Source organism: Camellia sinensis, chromosome 11 (genome assembly GCF_055761805.1).
Source record: "Camellia sinensis isolate YWXY chromosome 11, ASM5576180v1, whole genome shotgun sequence".
Taxonomy (NCBI): domain Eukaryota; kingdom Viridiplantae; phylum Streptophyta; class Magnoliopsida; order Ericales; family Theaceae; genus Camellia; species Camellia sinensis.
Genome location: NC_138971.1, coordinates 178,312,338 through 178,324,932, shown reverse-complemented (window position 1 = coordinate 178,324,932; position 12,595 = coordinate 178,312,338). Strand labels below are relative to the sequence as shown.

Sequence of the window (12,595 nt, the reverse complement as noted above, 5' to 3'; positions counted from 1 at the left end):
TGCCATTTTTTACAAGAGCTCTCAAGTCCTCCATCATGGCATGCTTCCACTTAGGGAGTAAAAAGAGCATCCTGAAAATAAGAAGGAAGACTCACAGAAGAAACTTTAGATAGGAAAGCTTTATAGGAAGAAGACAGATTAGTGTAGGATACAAAATAAGAAATAGGATGTTGAGTGCAAGACCTAATCCCCTTTCTATTAGCAATGAGAACATCTAGGTTAGAAAGAATAGAGTTACTTGGAGATTCATCAGTAGAGGAGGATTCTGGACACTCATTAGAAGGAGAAGATAGTAGTGGAGAATCCAAATTGGTCTCTTGTACCCAGGTAACTTGTTTTCTATCTTTGTTCTTAATATAAACTTTGCCATCTTCATTGTGGATTCTGATTCTAACTCAACAGTCTCAATAGCTGAGTCACCCTTAGCATCCTGCTCAATCACTAATAGTAGTGATACAAGTAGTGATACAGGAATCACTTCACACCAAGGCTCCCCCTAAAAGAATGACTGGGACACCGGTGAGGACAGAAAGTAGAACTGAGACTCAAAGAAAGACACATCCATAGAGACAAACCATTTCCGAGAGGGTGGATGATAACACTTGTAGCCCTTTTGGGTGGCAGACTAACCCAGGAAGACACACTGCAACTTACCATGGGTAGGAGAATGGTTATAAACAAAACACACACACCCAAAGGTTTTGGGAGGAATGGAGAAACTAGAAGAGGGGGATCCTAACAAAACCTGAAGGAAATTGTGTTTGTTGAGAACTTGGATAAGAAGACGATTGATGAAAAAGACGGCAGTGAAAACAGCTTCTCCCTAATATGATTGAGGAACGTGCATTTCAAAGGACGGATAACGTGCAATATCAAGAAGATGACGGTTTTTATGCCGTACAACACCATTCTGTTGAGGATTATTGGTACAAAAAGTTTTGTGAATAATACTATGAGTAGCAAAATAGCTGGCAAGGCTAGAGTCAATGTATTTCCCCCCATTATCAGAACGCAGAATTTTGACAACCGCCTCAAACTGAGTGTAAATCATTTTAGGAAAATTTTGAAACACAGAAAAAAAAAAAACCTCACATTTGTCCTTTATAAGATATACCCAGGTGGTCCTAGAATAATCATCAATAAATGTGACAAGCCATATTTGACCCTTTAAAAACATAAAACGAGAGGGACTCCATACATCAAAATGAATCAATGAAAAAGGGACTAAACTTTTACTAATAGAAGGAGCAAAAGAGGCTCTATGTTGTTTTCCAAGTTGACACGACTCACAGTGAAATTCAAAAATATTATTTTTCAAAAAAGCTTAAGGAAAAAGATGCTTAAGTAACAAAAAAGATAGATGCCCAAGACAACGGTGCCACAGCCATAGGTCTTCCTTGGTAGATAGTAACTAAATGGAGGAATGAGTCAGCTGGTCTGTTTGATCCAAGATATAGTGACCATTCGCATTTCTACCACTGCCAATCATCTTCCTCGTGATAAGGTCCTGAAATAGACAATGATCAGGAAAAAAAGGTCACACTACAATTTAAGTCCGGAGTAATATGACTCAAAGATAAGAGATTAATACTAAAATTGGGAACATGTAGTACAGAAGACAAAGGAAGGGAAGCAGTGGCATGAATTAAACATCTCCCAAACACAGAAGAAATAGTGCCATCAGCAATTCTAATTTTATCTTGTCTTGAAGAAGGGGTATATGTTGAGAACAAATCAAATGACCCAGACATATGGTCTGAAGCACCAGAATCGATATTCCAAGGCAATATTTGATGAGATAGGAAAGCACTTGTAGAAGAAACTAAATTACCTGAATGGGCAAATCTCACGCCCCAACCTTGCCCCTAAAATATCGAGCATGACCTATAAAGAAGTAGACACTAAACCTGGTATATATATATAACATAGGGGCACGAACGGAAGCATTGACATCAAAGATAATATAAGAAAGTATGACATCCATTGAGCTACCACTATCATGCCAGGATTACAAATATCGCATAAGACGAATAGATATAAGCAGTATGCATTTGAGAACTAGATATAGATATACATAAGCATATACAGAACCAGCCCCAAGATTGGGCATAGAACAAAAACATTATATACATTACCCCCTAAGCCAATAACGAAAGTATACGCCATAATCTAGCAAAACAACACATAAATGAACGGCTGCGACCAAGGGCCTGGCTATGCTTAGGCTGACAAAAGTGTGACGGTGGCCGGCTAGGACTGACCTCCAGTTGGTTACCTACAGAAACAGACATAACATAGAGTGAGCCAGGCTCAGTGAACAATAGTATTTAAGTGCTTCGATACATCATTAACATTGTAACACATATAAAAGTGTAAGTAATGCGGAGATCATGTAGCGAGTCTGAATTTGTACACATTTACCGAACAACTTTATCGGTTCACAGTCTCATAGATTGGCCTTTGGCCTAATGGGTTCACACGTTCACAACTTAGCCCTTGGCTTCATAATTCCATAACTTAGAATCATAGTTTCACAATTTGGCCCTCGGCCCCTTAAATCCATATTTCACAAGTTGGCTCTCGGCCTCATGGATTCACATTTCACAAGTTGGCTCTCGGCCACATAAATTCATATTCACAAGTTCTTCCGATGTTTCCATAGTTTCACACTGTGTCCCAATTTTATAACTTCAAAAGTCCTTTTGGTACTTTCACAACTTCACACTGTTTCTTAATTTTATAACTTCATATTTCTTTCCAAGTGGCATATATATTAAATACAATGTTAATAACAATAACACTTAGCGAGATTAAAGTACATCTAGTACTATTACTCACTGTGTTGTGGTGGGGCACTTGATCCTCTTGAAGCGTGTCCTACACATGCACAAGATACACATTAGTTTCCCTCTTTCTTGTTAAATCAATTCTTGACTCATTTTTCTTAGATTAATTTAATGAACATCATAACAATATCAATTGCAGGTTTTGACAATATTAGAAGGTCCAACACGCAAAACGGAGCGACCCGTGTTTCCCAGCCTGAGCCGCACGTGCGGCTAGGATTCCCGCACGTGCGGCAGTGATGCCTTGCACGTGCCTTTTTAGCAGTGTTGAACTCCAAAATTTGCCATTTTTCCTGCACGTGCGGCCATGACTCCGGCACGTGCGGCTGGGGCTCCCGCACGTGTGGCCTTGGACCCCGCACATGCGGCGATTCTGCACAAAAAGGTCCGAAAATTCTGCACAATTCCATCCTTTTGCAGATATGTTTAGGGCCTCAAAACTTAACTATAAATTGCTAATGTAAAGGCTCAAATGCATGTGAATAAGCATCAAAATACATACTTCATTTGAATATAAGTTAAATCATTAATCCACAACTCATAAACACTCTCCATTTCATGAGATTCCTAACTTTACACACATATATAGACACATATACACAAAGCCATGTCAAATAATAAGATTCACGCAACTCAATTGAATCATAGCTATTTTAAATTAAGTCAAAACATTCACATTAACTTCTCACACACCCTTAGAACCACAATTCCAACCCTTGAGTGCCATGATTATTTAGTATGCCTCTCACTATTGAAGAAGAAGGACAGTTGTAGGAGTTAATTAATATAACATCTAAATACCTTGTGCTAAAGTTTCTCAATTCCCACCTTCTACCCTTCAATCTTTCTCTCCTCTAACCTTTTCTCTCAAGAGCCATGTATTGAGTTAGGAAGTTGTTTTTGTTTTATCAAGTGGTCAAGGAACACACACACACACACATATATATATATATATAAGGAGGGAATAGGACAAAAATCAATCGTTTAATCGTCCTAAATTTAAATTTCACAAAAATGCTCAATGTTACTTGAAAATTTTGCTGATTCCAATTGCGTAATCACTTTTGGATTATTAAGCCTCTAAGGCCCTCAATTTCTATTTCTAATTGTCATAGATACTATCCTTACCTAACAGATACAAGTTCAATTCATAAGATATACATACTTAAACTTAATTTCCCATGAAGTTTCACAATAAGCATTTGAAAGGGCATAATCAAAGATTTAAAATATCTCAGAATCACATACGAGGGTCGGGTTATTACAGCAAAGTTACTTGAAGATGAACTAGATGCACGATGGTGTAGCAAGTGGCGAAGAGCAACCTCTAGCTTAGAAGTAAAAAAAACCAGAGATGTCAGTGGAAGAAACAACTGGAGCTAGGTACGGTGGCTCAACTATATCAGAATGATGGGCTCGGGCATTGGGCCCTTAGCCTCTAGGCTAACCGAAGTGACCCCCACAAGAACCAAAACGATCTCCACGACCCCCATATGGTGGCCCATGTAACTTCCAACAAGTCTCACGGGTGCGGCGAGGGCGACGACAATAGTCACAGAAGAGTGTATCTTTCTCAGAACAAGGACAAAAACCACGATCCCTATCTCTAAAGTGTGCAGAAACCAGGGTAGATCGGTCAGAAGAGGTACGTGAAAGGATAGCAGAACGAAAACTCTCCTCATTCTATACATAATCAAATGCTTCTTGGAGAGAAGAAAATACATCCATACCAACCACGCGACTCCGAACAGGATCAAACTCCACATTCAGACCTTCCAAAAACTTGAAAACCTGCACTTGTTCAACAAATTTGCAGTAAGCAGCAGAATCAGTGGGGCAGTCCAGTTTGTAGTCCTAAACATGATCAAGTCGCTTCCACCCATTGCTAAGTAAAGTGAAATATTAGAGGATAGTCCTCTCACCCTGGACGAACCGGTCGATGGAGAGGCGCAACTCAAAAGTTTGTGAAAAATTGCCTTTGCGAGAATACGCAGTGGCCACAGACTTTCAAATATCTTGTGATGTGTCCATAAACAAGTATCCCTCACCAATCTTTAAAACCATGGAATGTATCAACCACCCCATGATGAGAAAATTGTTAATCTCCCATTGATCATAACCTGGATCTGTGGTACTGGGGGGCTAAACACGCCCATCAACATATCCCATCTTCTATTTGCTCTTCAAAAAAATAGTCAAACTCTGCGACCACGCTAGACAATTTTGACCATTAAAGAGAGAGGTAGTGATTTTCTGGCCAAAGTAGAGAGAATCAGTCATAGTAGGAGGCAAAACAGGACTCATGCCTTGAGGAGCAGGCTGTGAAGTAATAGACTAGCTATCCAATTCTGCCATGAATACTCTACTAAGGAACCCTTACAAACAAACACTGGTGTAACCACAAATCCGGAAGAGGGGATAATACAATAACCAGAACCAAAACAAATTTAAGAGTACATTTTGTTTTTCCTTTTTGTTTCTCTTTTTTTTTTTTTTTAAGAAGACAGAAAAAAAAAATGAATTACATAAAAGAAAGAAGAGAGCCTAGATTGAACCAGTTCACATCGACCCAAACCCGCACAAGAGAGAGAGAGCAGCAATCCAGACCCACAAGAGATGGAGTCCGGACTAAACCAAGGCTTCTTTGAATCTATCGACAGCCTAAGAAGGGAGAAACGACACCCTCAACTGGCCCTTCTAACTTGCTGACAGACCTGGGCTAGGAAAAAAGGAGGCCCCGACGAGCCCTAGGGTGTTGCCGAAGCCCTAGGGATTGTGGCTAGGACTACCGACAGTCTAGCTGACGACGACTAGTCACGTCAGAATCCTAGATGGCTGCAACTGGTGATGTGGTGGTAAGACTGGGGTGCAGTAGTGTTGTGGTTGTCCGACTGGTGGCTGCGGTTCCTAGGGTTTCAGAGAGGCTCTGATACCATGTTTATTTTGAGAAGGAAAAAGTTAGAGGTATGAGTCCTATCTCATCCCCTTTTATATTATTAGATCATTATCAAAATTACACGAGCTCTCTAAGGCATAAATGAAGATACTAAATATACATAAGGATGAAATAGGAAACATTTCTAATACATTCTAACAGATATCAAGGTAGAGCCTGGAACTCATGCAAGTGAAGCTGTATGGATTTGATAATGAACCAGGGTCTCCTAATGATGCTCCTCAGGTTAGGATTTCATCTTTCTTTAAAATTTATTATTGTGACAATTCCAATTATGTCGGTTTCTTAATAATGACTATCAATATATATTTTTTTTGAAGATTTACAAGATCTGTTACAATTTTTCCAAGCGGAAGAGGGCGAAGACAATAAGGAAATTGATCAGCTCTTCAAGTCAGACAAGAAAAAGAAGAAAGGTGTGAAGAGTGCTGCAGAGATAGCATTGCTTGTTGAAAATGTTATGGATGAGCTTGAAGTGGTGGCTGAAGAAGATGCAGAATTGAATAGACAGTGAAAACCTACTCTAAATAAACTCAAAACGCTGCCTCTCCTTATGAAGGTTCTCTCAAAGTAAGACGATTTTCTCTCATTACTTTTATTGACATCATGTTTCCATTTTATTATTTATGGTTCTTATCTTGTTTCCTACATCAACTGTTGATTGATGCAGGAAACAACTTCATCATGGAGTATTAACTCTCTTGAAAACCTAGCTCAAACCCCTTCCAAATGGGAGCTTACCGAATATAAACATTCGTGGGGCAATATTGAGGATCTTAACTGATGTACAAAAAGCATTTTCTCTATTTGTTTAAGTGAGATGTATGAAAATTATGTGTGTACTGATTATGTCTTGCACTTCATGCAGTTTCCCATTGATTTAGAGCATTATGATAGGAGAGAGAAACTAAAGAAGAGTGATCTAGGGAAGGTTAGGATTCTCCTTATAAGGAGACACTAACACATGAATAATGGTTATGGCTTGGCAGTGTGTCAAGGCTCGCCCATCCAAGGGTCAACACCTTGATGTTAAACTCATTTGTGCCCTTTGGAGAGCCAAAAATAGGCCCAAGAAGTTGTTGGTGCAAGTGCAAGCCAATGCCCAAGGTATGGTGCAAGATAGCCCATGGCATGCCATGAAGCAGCCCATGCCAACAACCAGCTAGCAGCGACTTTAGGCCAACTTTTGGAGGGTCAAATGTAGTCTTTTTGCCTTATAAATTTTATGTAAATATCTTAGTATTAAAGGTGTTTTGGGTCCAAGTATTATAATTTTTCTCTTTTTGTAGATGTAGACACCCCATTTTTGACCGCCCTTAAGACTTGGGCGTTACTGATGGTTTACTTGGTGGTAAAAGGCGTGCAGGGCAAAGGTTCAAATTCATAAACAATGAGAGAGTCAAATCCCAACTTCATACCCCTTTTGGACCAAAACAATCTTGATCAAAAGATTTTAGATCTTAAAATCCTCTCTTTCAAAATGTTTTGAAAATAAAATTCCTACGATGTTCCGACGCTCACATTTCGGTAAATGTTGCGCTTTTCGGTAAACCGAGCAAGGACAAGTTGGAGATAAATGAAAGAGAGATGAAATCTTTGAAAAATCTTTCAAAACACTTTGTTTAGGGGTTTGGAGTTGAAGAAAAGAGGAAAGGAGAGGAGAAAACTAGTTTGGGAGGAGTTCGTCATGAATCCGGTTAAGAGAGAGTTGAGCAGCCCTCGCTGAATCGGGCCTATTCATCTACATACTTAGATTTTCGCTATGGGGCCACCACCGTCAGAAAGCTCACTTTCGGGGCTTCATTATTCACTAAAGAATCTCTTAAAACCAAGTCCGGGTGGGAGAGATATGATCAGTTGAAGTTGGGCATCATCCCGGTTGGATCGAATCTGCGCGGCTTCACCACAAAGGGCATAACTTTTTGCACAGGAGGAATTTTAATGCAAGGTTTGCGCCATTGGAAAGCTAACTTCTGGGGCTTCAATCTAGACACTGACCGGACACTTTTTGACCTTGGAAGCATCTGTCGGAAATCTATTTATCCGACCGGCAATTTATTGTGCCGACCGGTCATTTATTTTGGCCGACGACCTCCTTTTCTGGCCGGTTTGACCTTTTTGCACCTTCCAGGCATGGTGCATGCCAGTTGTGCCAGCTGGGATGCACAGACCCCGCTCCCTGTGCATATATGTGGCTATTTTGCACCTTTGACCACCGTTGACCCCTCTTTTTGCACCCTTTGCTCGAGGCTTCTTGAGGAAGCTTTGATCCCTTGGCTTGGCTTCCTCAAGAAGCTTGCACCCCCAGCTTGGCTTCCTTAATAAGCCTTGCCCCCTTTGCCCCCCTTGACCCTTTCTTTTTAGCTTGTCTTATAAGCTTCAAGCCCTTCCCTTTGCCTATATAAGAAAGCCTCCTTCTCCATTGTTTTGGTTCAGCAAAATCAGACCTAATACATACATATAACATATATATCACCCTCTCTCTCTATATCTCCCTCTCTCTCTAAATTTGGGTGTGTTAGAGTGTTCAAAGACCCTTGTTCTTGGCCTATTGCACCACACCTCATAGCCATACACCACTACCATTGGACTGAGGTTCTTGGGAGGGTTTATTGAGCTCCAAAAGCTGGTTTTTCGCCCCTAAAGCTGTTGGTCTCGAATTTGGTCTTCAAGGGTAAGTTTCTTCCCCTTTTTAGCACTTTCTTGTACCTCATTTTAGCCTGTCTTGCTTGCTGATTTGAGCTTGGTGTATAACATAAAAAAGTTTTTTTTTTTTGTGTTTAAAATACTTCATTAAGACCACTTTTGTGTTTGGGGTCGTTTACCCCCTCTTAGGCCTTGTTTGGCCCCATTTTTGTGTGATTTTGGTGAGCTCCGGGACCACCTTGTTTGGGCCTCCTCACCACTAAAATCTTGAGGGATTTCAGTGGTGAGGATGGTGATTTGAGGTCCTTAGAAGGAGAGGGGTGACCCTCTCCCTTGTTGCCTTGTTTGTTGCCCTTTTTGGCCTTCCAAAGGGGCTCCTATTTGCATGCTTCCAAGCCTTGTTTCAAGCACTTTTCAGTGGGTTTTAGGACCCCCATAAGCCATTTCCAGAGTTGGTTTGGTCTTGCTAAATGTTTATCTTGCATGTGCTTAATAACTCCTTGGATGGCCCTCTAAAGTAACTCATCATTTTTGCATGCCATGGTTGCATATCAGTGGTTATTTGGGCCTATTTTCACATGTTTTACTCACTGATTTTTGATGGTTTGGTGAGATTCCATGTGCATCATATACTTGCCATACAACCCATGTTTGATAGTCAAAGTTGCATGCTATTTTAGTCCATCTTGCTAACATCTTTTGGCCATGCTTTGAACTGGAAATATGCATGTTTTAGGACTGTCTTGCATCTGTCTTCATGCTTGATGATCAAATAATGTATGCTTTGTATAGCTATAGGCCAATGTGTATGCCTAGTTTTGTGTTTCGGGGCCATTCCATGCACCGGGTGCCATGTTTCCATGATTCGGGACTGTTTTGTATCACATTTTAGTGTTGGAATTACATGCTTGTATTCCATATTTCATGCCTTGCCATGCCTTGTTAGAGTTGCATACTATGCCTAAGGTTTGGTCCTCGGTTTGCGTGCATGCGTGCACGCATTTCGAGAGTCTCATTTTTCATCTAATGGCCACTGATTTTGGCATGCTTGCGAGCTATCCATGTTAGTTTAAGTCCATCATCGCATGTTGTTGCATGCCATGTTTACTTACATGTTTAGGTTGCGCACCTAGTATACATTGCTCATTTGCATGTTCATGTTGCATACTTAGCCACCATGCCTAGGTTGCATTTCATTAAGCATGCATCCCTTGCCCCTTGATCGATCATGATAGGGGTTGGGGCCCTTTGATGTGTTTTGTGCTTACATTTCATTTGATATCAAAGTTGCAAAACTTGGCCTCTTAGGCCATCATGCATAATTGATGGCCCGAGGGTCGAGGGTCATGCTCCCTTGTGTCCCTTGCATGATAGGGAGTGTGCTCGCGCATACATGTGCTTGAAATTCTATGCCATGCACTGTCTGTCCTTGTTGCTGTCAAAAACCAGCTTCTGCAGGAAGTTTCTACCGACCGGCACTGAAGAATGCTGACCGGCAAAGGATATGAGGCCGATGGACTTAAAAGCATCTGATGGAAATTTCCCATGGCCGGTGGTCATTTCACTTAGCCGGTGGTGTTATGCAATTCTCATTGAAGATACCCTGAGACTTTGGCAATTTTTAGAGGAGCAGGGCAGCATTAACAGAGGCAGCAGTGCATAGTATGGGTTTCCGGGCAAAATGGACCGAGCATGCATCATTCGCGCATTTCGAGGCACGGCTACGGCCACCTTCTGTCTGCATTTATTTTGTTAATTAATTAAGGGTCTGTAATAATTAATTAGCTAGGATAGTTGATTTGTTATTCGGACTGTATTATTCTTTCGGTCCCTCTGAGCGAGGGCAAATTTGTAATAAGTGTGGGTGCGTGTGTGCATGTCTTCCAACCCCACGTCTTTCTTCCCTTTTATTTACCCGCTTATGATGGTAGACTAGGGCATATCTAAATTAGCATACCTTATGCTATGCATGCGTGCATCCATACATTTGTCTGACATGTATCGGGCTCGGTACATCATGCTAACTGCACTCGTATTTCAATTTCAATTTGAGTATTTGTTAGTTGCAGCATTTCACATGCCATGCTTAGGATAGCCGAGCCTGTTTGGATTGCATCTTTGCATGTGTTGCATTAGCCATTTCAAATATGAACTAGGATCATGCATGTGATTACTAACTAGTTTCTGTTTTGACTTGGAGTACTAGGTAAGCTTTCATGCTTTAGCATGCCGCATGCGTGTGAGTGTTGCCATAATTGCATGATTACCATGAGGCTAGCTGCTTATGTGATATAACTGTTTGAATGCCTGTGGATGGAGGTCGAATTGCTTAAATTGGGATAATGCATTAAAACTGTGAATTTTAAGCCCACTAGATAGTGGCAAAACCATCTTTCCTAAAGCCCACTTGAGGGTGGCAAAACCTGCATTTTAGCCTACTTGCGAGTAGCAAACCATTTTCAAAACAAACATGCAATGTTTTGTTCCGATTTGGGCGATTTGGTCTATACATGTTTGCTGTGCACATAACATAGTAATTCTAGGCTAATAACCGGAATAAGAACACATAACGTTTTTAAAATCGGATATCATGGTTAGTAGAGGCCGATCTTCGGATCGGGCGAGAGGGGGTGCTCATAGCTGACCTTCCCCGATCGTACCCAAGCTCCCGAGCCGAGGCAACTTTGGTGATGACGGACACGTGGCCTTTGGCACCGAGTCAGGGTTTCCTAAATTCCCCCAAAATAAAATATTTAGGTGGCGACTCTGTATCTGGCAAAGCAGTCCATGTTTGGCACTTCTTTTCAAAAATCTGTTTCTCAAAACGATTTGCCGGATTTGGACTCTTTGGTTCAGATTAAGAACCGTGACACAAATCGAGTCCGAGCTGTTGTGGGGTCCCTCGCGGGCGCGTCTACAGTTTCTGGCGACTCCGCTGGGGATTTTAGAGAGCTTGACTCGAACTCATGATATCCTGTTTTGATTTCATTTATGTGTCTCTTTGCATTGCATGTGCACTCGTGCGCCTAGGATACCGTGTTTGCCATCTGCCATTCCTGAATGGTTTGCCAGAGGCTTGTCTTGCCAAGGCATGACCATAAGGCTGACCGGTTATGGGCTCTGACAGTATGGGAACACAAACCCCGGTTTTATCGGGGCACCCTTTTTGACCATTCAACCTAGTGCATATTCGGAATCCATAGTGACCATTCCAAACTAGGACAGGTTGCTTACCCGATGCTAAGTTGTTTGAAACCGCTGCGTGCATAGTGAAACCATAGCCCCTGACAAAATAGGACAGGGAAACCCTACCCCAACATAGGGGTGTTTTGGCTCTCTCTTACTTGCTATGTGCTTTTAGAGTGTATCTCTACAGGGATGCATATACCAGTTTGCAAGTCTGGGTATCAGGCCTATGGGCATCAGCATCAGTATTTGGGGAATCAGTTTTACCCGAGGGTATCAGTTTACAGGCAGATATTTGCGAAACAGTGATCAGTATTGAGTACAGTCATCCTAGTATGCTCAAATCCGTTCCAGTGAAATTTTGCTGAGATGCTGTCTGTTTTCTCTTTTGCTAGGTAGTCCTGGAACTATAGCTTCAAAAGGCTCCGATATCCCCAGGGTACATTGGACTAGTGTTGATAGACTTTGTTAGGTCAGAAATTCAATTCAAGGGCAACTAGTGTTCTTTTGCTGAGGCAAGGCAAAGAAAGGCCAGTCAGGGCTCACCGGTTCATCTGATCCGTCAGTCGCCAGTCACACCACCTTTGTTCAGACTGAGCAGACCACGATGGCCCAGGGTTCGGAAGAATTTGTGGCCGTGATAGCAGCGTTAAATCAGGGAACTGCCATGCAGGCTGAGACCAGTATTGAAATGTAGCATCCATCTGGGGCATCTGCCTCATATCCAGCTTTGGGACCCCAGCCAAACTTTGATCCACTTCCGCCAGTTGAAGATTTGCAGTGTCCGAATCCTCGAGAAAGGTTGACTCAAGATCAGGTGCTCAGATCCCTGGTGCAGCCTAATGAGAGGCTTCATTCCCTTGATGTTAATGAGCTCAATCCGACTGCAGTGAAAATTGCGAACCTTGAGAAGTAATTCAGAAAGGCGCAAGGCCTTAACTCCATTCCCGACATTGAGGAT

At 41.7% G+C, this 12,595-nt stretch overlaps 1 pseudogene; it reads left to right on the top strand.

Moving 5' to 3' along the window:
- The first annotated feature begins 204 nt into the window (after nt 1–204).
- The window catches only part of LOC114269368 (protein IWS1 homolog 1-like), a 30,212-nt pseudogene continuing 17,821 nt past the window's right edge, over nt 205–12,595 (top strand).